Genomic DNA, 11,968 nt, shown 5'->3' on the forward strand with positions numbered 1-11,968 from the left:
TCCCGTGACAATTACGGAAACTACAGCTGTGTCCCAATTCAGAGGCTGCATCCTTCGAAGGGTAAATTCTAAGGCCAATTGCGTGACCGCGGCGCGACGAAGGCTGCCCAATTCGAAGGGTCCTCCAAATTAGATTAGAAAAACTTTATTAATCTTGGGTTCTGAGTCCTTTAAAAAAATTGTAGTGGATGGAAATGCATCCTTCGTTCCCAGTGAAATGAAGGATACAACAGATTGGTCCTTCACGGCCTTGCCTATACCCTAGAATGTATCCTTCCAGTGACGACAGGATTTTTTTGAGAGACATTGCCGAATTACACTTTTAAATATAAGTATTGGGTTCCAGCTACTTAACGACACAAATGTAAAAATGAAAAAAAAACTTTAAACCGGTTCAAATGTTGACTTAAATCTTGCTTAGATTTGAGTGTTTGTACTCTTTTATTATGTACATAAATGGACTAAGGTGAACAGATTTAGACAGGTTGTGAACCCTGTTTTGTTTTCAAACAGTTATAAAAAATATAACTTTAAAAAAAGTCCAGTACAAACTTTACAGCCGCTCGTCAACGACAGCTGTCACAGTTCCTAGGCGACAAGAGCAATCCTCCAGAGGCTAGACCGTCCCATTTAACAACATTTAACTCATTCCGACCTTTGTGGCATTCGAAGGAGTGGCCTTTGAAGTCTGTGTCCTTCATAGGATGCAGCCTCTGAATTGAGACGTAGAATATGACTATTGGGCGTTCCACATTTCGTTTTTTCGTATAAGTAAATTTTTCGGGAACTTAAAGCGCACTAAACCAATGGAGAGACAGAAATCTCTCAAGAGATGAACAGAAGTCTATTTTCACTTGGAATGACATGAAAGATGACAGAATTTGTGGGTGAACTATCCCTTTCTCTGCTTAGCACCCCACTCACTGCAGGAATTATGCAAATCAGCTGATAAGAAACACGTCCCCGAAAACTTTTTTAATTGTAATTTATTGCATGGTGCAATTTCTGATCTTGTGGGTTGGTTCTGAGCCAAGGGAGGCATGTTTGGGTTGAAAAAAATGACAATTACTTTATTTAAATATTAATATTTCTACACACTAGCGTTTCGTTAAAGTCAGGGTCACCTGGGTCACCTGATGGAGTTTTTCGTTTCCTTGCCACTGTTGCCTTTGGCTTGCTCAGTTGGGGATATTCAATTTAATGAATCAATCAATATTACTATTGATTAGCATTACCAAACATGGACGTTTTATTATTATTTTATTTTAATACTGTGAAGCTGCTTTGATACAATCTGTATTGTGAAAAGCGCTATACAAATATTCTTGACTTGACTTGACTTGACTTAAAGTGAATTGTGGGTGGCCAGCACATAATCATTTTTAATATTTAATAATTGTATTATTATTTTGTTTTATGTTTGAGTGTCATTTATTATAGCGCAATAAAAATAAAAGTTACAGTGCAAAGAAACGCATTGTAAAACGATGAATTTAAGAAACCTTTAGAATCATGTTAAAACCTTTGACAAGTCGCACCGAACAAATACACAAGTTTGTAATCCTATCAAGACTACCTAATTAAGATTCATTACCTAATTAGTATTCATGAGCTAAGCTAATAAAGTGTGTAATGTCACCCTTCAGATCTTTTTTTTTTTTTTTTACTTTAACAGTTCAGTGAATTTGCCCCAAAGGCTTTTTCTTGTCTTTTTGCATCATAACAGGAAGTGAAGCGAATGCCATATATTCACATCTGTTAATGTTGTGGTTTGGGAGACAAAACGTGCCTGATATTGTCTTTGTAAGATCTTAAGGTCCTCTCATGGGAAGAGAGAACAACTGTGACGAACCATACTTGCCGGCTGTGTTCGCCACTTTCTCTGATGCGTACTTCAGGTGGGATTTAAGCAACACTTCCAATATTCGAGATTCATATAAATAGAGGCTAATCTTAAGGGTAGAGAGATTTAAAACGCCTGTGTGATCGCTGATCTGGAGCGCCAGTGTTTTCATAGCACCAGGTTCCATTACAGAGAGGATGTTAATGCTTTCATACAGAACCGTCTTGTTGCATAGCAACTAACTTATCAGACTACCCCCAACCTCCCCCTCCCATGCTAGTTCAACTACAACCTGAAAAAAAATCTTTACCAAGAGATTTCCTTTAAAGAGAAGAATTGAATGGCATTTGCTACACAAATTTCAGTGGGAAAGAAAACGAAATGTTGGTTGAACTTGGCAATGGCTTTCCCCCACTGAATCCATCAGAGCCCGCTTCAAAGCATTTCACAAGAAATGCCAATAAGCGTCTGCGCAGGATACCTCTGCAGTACAGAAAGACAGAGAGAGCAGAAAAAGAGGAAATCAACCATTTCAAATTGCTGATAAGAAACAATGCTTCTCTTTTTGCCGTGACCCAGCGCTTAAACGATATATATATATTTAAAAAAAAACTCCCAGATATTAATTCACTTTGCATTTGCTGAGATTCTCAGTGGAACATCAGCGCTATGAATTCTGCATGTTGGGATAATCAGCATTGCTCTGTCATACTCCTTTCCTCCCCCTCCATGGCCTAATTTGGAAATATATCCTCTGCACTCTACCTTCATTTTCTAAGCAACTGCAGTACACCAGCACATCGTATGTAAATACGGTTCGCGTCGAGCTTCAGGTCTACAGGGGTTACGCTCCTCGTGTTTGTGGAGCGTACTGCAACTCTGCACCACTCTAATTGCTGTTTTAAATCAGACGAGGCATTTGTACCATTCACCTCCTTTTGGCAAACCGGTTTTGTTACTCAGTCCATCATGTTCAGGAATGAAATGAAGAAAAATTCCTCTCTGCCAAATGAAATACAGCAGTGTGATCCAATGTACAGCTTGCTTTTAGTTTTAACCTCCCAAGAACAATTCGGAAGTGTCGTAAGAGTTGTGTATTACTTCAAGGGCATGGTGTAGTTTAGTGGTTAAAGTTCTGGGTTTGAAACCCGCAAGGGACAATCCATGAAATTATCATCATGTGCCATTGAGCAAGACACCCAGGTTGCTCCAGGGCGACTGTCCTTGTGACTCTGGATAATTTGTCAAATCAAGTTCTTCATTGTTCAGGTTCACTGGTTCACTGCACAGTGCAGTTCTTACTCTGCGTTTCCCCCAGACCGGAAAGTCATAGATAGAAACGTATAAAAAAGCACAGAAGATAAATGGAAGGACAAAATATACAGTATAATAACTGATTGTGAGCAACATACCAGGAATTTGGCAGTGCATCCTTGAAGATACAGATGAGAAAATAATTTCCAGAGCAAAAAAAAAATTAAATCCTATGAAATTCTGTTTTTTTTTTATACAGAAAAGCCTTCAAGTGATCACCTCAATCGATCAGAATGAAATGTCCAACGTATGTTTTACGTCTTATTAAAAGGTGTATGTTTATTTATGTCTTAAGAAATGGTCATTGGAGGGGAATGAATGTTTATAAAAAAAATTCTCAAAGATCTTCTGATAGATATGTACGTTTTTATATATGTGAACCTGGTCACATGTCCACACGGGTATATTTGTGGCAATAGCCAACAATACATTGTATGGGTCAAAATTATAGATTTTTCTTTTATGCCAAACATCATTATCATGTTCCATGAAGATATTTTGTAAATTTCCTATCGTAAATATATAAAACATTTATTTTTGTGAGTGAATGCAGCACAATCGTGAACATAGATGCACAACTTTAAAGCCAATATTCTCAATGTCCTATCCTAACAAACCATACATCAATGGAAAGCTTATTTATTCAGCTCTCAGATGATGTATTAATCTCAATTTCAAAAAATTGACCCATGTGACTGGTTTTCTGGTCCAGGGTCACATATTCATTCTCAACGTACCAAATGGACTCAGGTTTTGTTCGGACGTGAATCAGATTGCAACATTTAAGGCTCATTTAATCAATTTTCAGAATCTGAAATTGGGTTGGATCAATTCAGATTGACTAAAACGAGTGCAAGGAAACATACTTAAATCTTTGGTCACCATCAAATCAAAACTGACAAGTCTTGTTTTTTTATGGAATATTGCAGGATTCATTATAAATTATTTTTCCAGTTGAGCTCATCTATTTATTTATTTTCATGTGCCCTCATAATCTTTGATCTAAATAACTTCCCCTCCCTCTTGTACTGACATCTCTTCTCTGATAACGTGTTTACTGGTCGATTAATGTTCGAGAAGCCGCTTCACGTGGATATTCGTCATAATAGGGAAGAAATTACTATTGCAACTTCCATTTCATGCCACCTTTAAGCATGACATAAATACGAAGGCGCAATGACTATCAGAACACCAAAAAACAAAAACGTACTTGTTACAGTATCATTGTAATTACATTTAAACGTTAATGTGACTTGGCTTTAATACATAGTATTTTAATATAAACATACAAAATATGAATCCCAAAAATAAGGTAAATGCAAACTATAGAAATACATATAATGTTTAAGTGTGTGCTGTGGAAAATATACAGTCCTTCTAGTTCAACAGTAAGAAACAACGTACGCTCACTTTTCGAAGTGCAACAATAAAAGCTTGAGTTGAATGATAAATGAGTAATTAGTCCAGCATTAGGTCTGTGAATGGCTTAAGTGCTTGTTTTGGACGAAGACTGATTGGTAATAGACTCAATTATGGTGAACTCAGTGCAAGGTCACACCTCAGAGCAAAAATGGACATTTCCACCCAATCCTACCCTCCCTCAGCAGTGCACACATCCTCCACAGCACAGCTTTAACTGAGCATGACAAGTACATAGCAGCGCCAGTGAATCTGATCCTCTCACGCTATCAGTTATTCTTAAGCCTTGGGTGTAAATATGCAGGTGTTGTCATTTCCTTCTTCCCTGTCAGCTAAATGATCCTCTAATCCAGATGGAAGTGATGTTGTCTAATGTATTCTGTGCATGTGATTCCGTTGATTTGCATGATTTATTTCCGAACAGGCGAGATGTGTGATAGCAGTGTACTATCACTCCAACAGCGCCTCTAGTTTCGGTGTGCCGTGCCCAGGATCCTCACCGTCTGGCTTCCAGCCTTTGGCTAGTTCCGAGCACCACTGACTGTGCGTGTCATATTATGTAAGGTCACAGCATAGAACAGTAAGCGCATTGACACTGGCTCCATTTTACGGTTGGCTTTTTAACACGTTTGTGAGTAAATACAATTTTGACCTAATCCAAATGTGCCCAGCATGCTCTACTTTCTGACAGATCTTCTGTACGTATGATTTATGCATACAGTACCAACAGTTACTTAAACATATACTCAGAGTGGCGTTTCACCTTGAGTGCTTACAGTCTCATGAATAAAAGACGGTTTGTTGATGGGATACTAACCCAGGGTTTGTAAGTGACCTTAACTAACACAGTTAAAAGCAGAAAATCCTCTAAACGCCCTCCCTGTAACTTCTGATATCAGCTCAGCGCCCATACTGGTCATTTTTTCATCTGGGTAATGGAAAGTTATATCGATTGGTCACTCAAGATATTGACAACATGTAACCGATGTAATGTTTCATATCGGGAAGTGGATTACGATGTGTCAGTCAACTGTTATTTTCTGTGGTGATGATGATGATTTGGGGAGCTTGTCTAGGGGATATTTAAAGGATATTTAATAACACCCCAAAAGGACAATTAGCATTTGACATTCTTTTTTTCTTTGAAACACAAAATGAATAATTTTGAAGACTCGTTCACGCCTTAGAAACAAACAAAAAGAGCAAGTAAATGTATCAAAAAAAGTGGTCCATACGACCAAGTCTTTGTATAGTAATGTGTGGCAAACAGACAGCAATTTAAATCATAATTCACTGGAAATCTTGATCCACCAAGGCTCTCGAATTTGCAATGATTGACATCCCAGCCATAGCTATGGGCGGAATAAAAATATGGTCGATGTCAAAATAGATTGTATGCATTAAGATTTGTAATTTGCACTCAACTGTAATTTAACAATAACAACACAAATTCGTTCATGAGTTCAGTTTCAGTTCACGGCTCACTGGAGGAGATGAGGCTTTTCATTGAACAACAACATAAAGTTAGGTCTGTTCCAACTTTAGGAGACTTGTAATATAGCGCAGAAGTCATATGGACCACTTTTATGATTCTTTTATGGTGCGCTTGTGTCCTTTGTGATGCTTAGAAAACCTTAGTCCCCATTTATTGTAACCGCATTGATATACGGCTGACCAACTACATTCTTCAAAATTCTCCTTTTGTGTTCCCTTCCACAAAAGAAAGGAAGTCATAGTTAATAGTTGTATTGTTGATACAGCATCTAGTCAATATGTTATTTAGAAAAGTAGTTACTGGAAATGGAGTAATATTGATGTTTGATCCCTGAAGAGATTGCAAACATGCTACCATTAATGTTCCATAGGGAGGTGGATGACAATGTGTCTGACACTCATCTCTTATCATCTGTAGTGATGGGGAAATCTAATTAAGGTCTTTTGAACACCATCTGCTCTTCTGAGCTCCATTCGCTGATGTTATAGCAGCGGAGATCCTCCAGTGTGGCACAAATAAGGGAGGGAGAGGTGGCGTTAACAGGGCCCTGTGCTTCACAAGCCTCTAACCCCAGCACACCCACGCACTGTCTTCTCATATCTGACAGGCAATGGCTTCTCTCACTGTGATAAGAATCCTGCTCCGTCGCTCTCTCCAGCTGCAAGCACAAACCATGAAAACCCTGTAAATAAACGGAGCCATTGTATTCTCCATGAAATCAGGAGAGTCTTTTTTCATGTACATTTCGAAGCATTCCTGTTAAAGCATGGGGTTCGTGCAGAGGAGTTTCTCAACGCTTATGTAAATAGTTGCACTAATGATGCGCGAGCAGGCTAAATGTATTCACATATTCATTTTCAGTTGGAGTTTAAATAAAAGATGAATCTTCACATGCCAGCCAATGCAGCGCTCACGTGCCGCTGGAACTGCAGTGGTGGGAATGAGCGAGGAGGGGGCTGCCTGACCCATATTGGGTCTGATTGGTGTGAAACAAACAAAAAGTCAGGGGCAGCATTGTGCTCGGAGGAGAGGAATATTTTCCTGTGGAAACGCGCTAACTCATGCTTATTGCTGCCTCTCGTGCAATGTGTCATCACAATCTGATGAAATATTTAACCTATGACATTTTCTGCTGGTGCAACAAGAACACAGCATTTGATTGCATCCTAACGTTTCCCAGTTTGCACATGGGCTGTTTGCTAGAGGAAGGTTAGCAGAAGATATCACGTGTTTCAATGTGTAGGTGGATTGGTGACTGATGGGCTTCGGATTGCGCCTGTGACATTTCTCTGTACTTCCTATATGTCACAGTGATGTTTTATGAAGTACAAACTTAAAGAAAAGATGACAGTTGCAATTGTAACCTGCTCAGTTGTCCACAGAGATTCTCTACTGATTTTTTGTTATGCATCACATGATCACTATTGTTGCACAAAATATGCAAATCTAACTTCATATATTAAATATACAACACTAAATATTTAATATATTTAGTGTGGTATATTTAATATAAAATTATTTAAAATGTAAATATATTGAATATAAATTACATAAAAACATTTTATAGATATATAAGTATACTATTTAAAGGTAATATTTTTTAATATATTACATATAACACCCCCCCCTCCCCAATAAAAATTACATTTTTGTTTAAATAACAATAATAGTTAAAAATAACTGAATATGAACAATTGTAATGTTGATATTAATGTTTAATTATTAAATCCCAAATATTATATGTTTTTAACATAAATAATGATGTAACTATTACATCTAACATATAGTTTTATCTAACATATACTTTTGGGGAATTTATATTTCTTAAAATGTATCTCTCAAACTTAGTGTATGTAAAATTGTAAGTTGTAAAATATATTTAAATATGGTATTAATACCAACAAGTATTAATGTTTAATTAATGTTTAATTAATAAATATTTAATAATATTTAATACAATTAAAATTGAATAAGTAATATGCCATATATAATTTAAATATTCAATTAAATAAATATTAAATATTGCATATATTTATACATTAAACATTAATAGATTAAGTATTGGTTGAGGAGATTCCCCCTTTCATGTAAAGTGCTTTGAGTACCCAGAAAAGCGCTATATAACAAATTATTTGTAATTATTATTATTATAAGTATGTTAAAACATTTATATATTACAATTTATTTGGTATTAATACTTAATATATTTAAACATATTTGACAACTTTACAACACTAAATTTGAGAAGGATTTTTTTTCAGCAATGCCCTTCGTGTTGCCCCTAATGTACCAGTTGTAGTGTATGAATGAATGGTGTGGAATACAATATATCCAAGCTCATGTTGTAGCACTTTATCTGTTTGTTTGTATCCTGGATACAGCAATCCTAATAAACATTGATTTCCCTTGTCAGTTACATCCAACATGCGTATACTGCATGGAACAACACACCATTTCTGAAAAGAATAACATACCTAAGCTAGTCCTATACATAATAACATTAGCAAAAAGGAAAGATATATCAAGGACAAAGGTTGCTAAGCAACTTTGCTTTTACCTGTCCTGCTTTGATGTAGAACAGTCACAATCCAGCAGGCAGCCTGGTGTATTACAGCACCTTTTCTCCCTGTAACTGTTAAACACTAGAGCGCTGTTCTCCACACCACTCCACGCTCACTCATGCCCACAGCAGATCAGACGCCACTCTGTCGAGGACACACTTCCAGCACCAGTCTGTACTTTAATGCAGGATAGTTAAAATAGTTATATTGGCCACTTTTGAACAGAGACCATTGGCTGAAAGGAGTCATATGGTGATGTAGTTTTCCCATGATGCTCGCTGGAGATATGCAGACACGTACATCAGTGAATACTAATTAAACCAAAGTGAAGGATATTTCACTTCAGTTGTGGTGCAGTGACAACTATCTCATGAGAAACGGCATACTGACGATCACATTATAGACAGGCCAATAAACTATGTTGGCTAATTGCATTCAGGGTCACGAAGTGCTTTGCGCTGGCCTTTAAAGAGACTGGTTGACTGCTTGCAACAGCTTGTGTGTTATTGAGGGCTGACCTCTTTCTTTTCCAATAATGGTGTGTTATGAGAGGTCTAAGGGCTGGATAACATTCATCCTAGATCGATGGCTCAGACGGTTCTTGCATTTCAGCTTGATATGAATTTGTGAAATTGACACTAAGCATAATGATAGCTCATATGAGATGGGTCATGGTGTGTGCAATGGAACGATTCATCAAAATGCATCAGGGAAAGTGTGTAAACAGAAATGCCTACGATATTGTTTTGACAGCATTGTGCTTTATCGGAGATTTCAATAGCATATCTTAAGCGATCCATTTGTTGAACCTGTCAAAACTGTTCTTGCAGATAATGCAGTAAGATAAAAGCTGTCACTCAAAGAACAGCTTGAACACTCCCCTCATCCACACGCTCAAGACAAACGGCATGTTTACATAAAGAAATGCGTGTGTTTTTTTTCTCACCGATCTCTTTGGGCAGACATCTCAATGTCTGTGAAATCTCCAAACCCTGACAGTTCAGGAAGTCAAAACAGATCAGAGTTCGTTGTATGTCCCTCTCTCAAATCACCCGGAGTGGACACGGCGCACACGCACAAACAGGAAACCTGAGGTTTTTTTGCACGTTGGAAAGACGAGAGATTTCTCGGCTGCTGTATTCTGCGGTAACCTTGGTGATCATCCTCCGAGGAGGCGCAACTAGGCCATGCTTGATCTCTCTGTAATGACCATTGTTGGACACTCTTGGGCAAGTATCCCACAAACAGGGGCAGTCCACTGAGTCAACAGCTGATACACCAACCGCAAGACCAGATGCCTGCTTAACTCTGCCAACATAACAGATGCGTTTAGTACATATGATCATTGTGGTTGCCTCACAGTGAATGTGGCACTTCAGAATGGCCTTTAAAACAAACACTTTGGCTGGATGCATACATTTTAGATGGTTTTAATTCTGGCATCATTTTTTCTTTTTCTTTTTACTTAAAAAAAAAAGGTTTATTTGATGCATTTGCTTGTTAGGAATGGGATCACATGACCCCACCTGGCCAGACTCAAACCTGGGTGCCCGTATGTTTTGAGTATGAATAACACACAACCATAACCGCATTAAAATACTGGTAAACGTCCCAATGTCTACATAGTTCTACCAATCATGCTGTGGTAGCTTCACTGTGCTAGCATCCACTCATCCTACATCTAATCATCTTAGAGCAAGTGTGTGTCACCATTGCAAACGTATTGCATCAGTCGCTCGAGTAAGTATTCATGTGCAACTTACACCTTGTGTGACATTGAGCACAGAGCCAAAAAGGTTTACAGATCACCTGAGGTCTTTGTAACGAGATTAGATGTTGTAGGAAGAAGGATGTGGGAACCGGCGAACATTCAACAAACAATTTAATTAAGAAATAAACGAATACAAGCCCCTCACGGACGACTGCTGTCACATAATGACATACAGCGGGTGAAATAAGTATTAAACACGTCACCATTTTTCTCAGTAAATATATTTCCAAAGGTGCTATTGTCATGACATTTTCACCAGATGTTGGTAACAACCCAAGCAATCCATACAAAGAAACCAAAACAAACAAGTTCAGAAATGAAGTTATGTGTAATAATGTGAAATGACACAGGGAAAAAGTATTGAACACATGAAGAAAGGGAGGTGCAAAAAGGCATGGGAAGCCTAGATAACAGCTGAAAACTATCAGTAATTAAAAAGCAATCCAGCCCCCTGTCAGTGCAAATTAATATCAGCTGGTTCAGTCCCAACTGATGGCCTACAAAAAGGTCTCATTGCCAAGGTGTCACGCAAGACACATCTCATGATGGGTAAAAGCAAAGAGCTGTCTCAAGACCTTTGCAACCTAATTGTTGCAAAACATAATGATGGCATTGTTTATAGGTGCATTTCTAAGCTTCTGAATGTTCCAGTGAGCTCTGTTGGGGCCATAATACGGAAGTGGAAAGACAATCATTTCAACATGAATTTGCCTCGACCAGGTGCTCCTCGCAAGATTTCTGGCAGAGGAGGGAAAAGAATAATCAGAAGTGTTCCTCCTCACGGACCTCGACCTTGAGTATTTGGAGCTTGTTTCGGTATAGGGGATTATCACGCTTCCGGGTTTCATGGGCGGGATTTTTCAACTTTGTGCATGTCCACTTCCGGCACAGTTCAACAATGGCTGAAACGAAGGCTAGATGTCACTGCTCTGTTCCACTTTGTCAATCAAACAAACAACGCCAACCTTATTTAAGTTTCCATGGATTGAACTGAGTCTAAGGAAGAAGTGGATTTAAGCGGTTCGCCGGGATGAAGGGCCAAACTTTAAAATAAAACAAGGTAGCACGTATGTTTGTATATATAATGCAGAGGTGGGGATGCAGTATAAATAAACTTAGGGTCGTCCATCATGGGTTCGCCAGAGTGATGAGTGATTCACCGGAAGTGGCAGTGCACAAATATCACTGAATGCGGAAGTACTATCAGCGTGATAATCCTCTATTTGGTTGCGTTTCAGTATTTGGTTGCATTGTGAGTATTTGCAGTGCATTTCTGTATTTGGTTGTGTTGTGAGTTTTTGCAGCATGTGTTGTCAAACTGATGAAGATATTTTCTTAATTTGCTGGTGGTTTTATTTGCGTGCGTTTTCTTCAGTTGCAGTGCATTGAGCTTTGTGCTGCACTGCCGTCCGTTTCTGTATTTGGTTGCATTGTGAGTATTTGTAGAACTTGACTTCTGAGTGACGTGAAGACTGTGGCGAGCAAACTGATGAAGATGTTTTAATTTGCTGGTGTTTTTTCTATTTGCATGTGTTTTCTTCAGTTGCAGCGCATTGAGCTCACTC

The sequence above is a fragment of the Phoxinus phoxinus genome (genome assembly GCF_949152265.1).
Source record: "Phoxinus phoxinus genome assembly, chromosome: 1".
NCBI classification, from domain to species: Eukaryota; Metazoa; Chordata; class Actinopteri; order Cypriniformes; family Leuciscidae; genus Phoxinus; species Phoxinus phoxinus.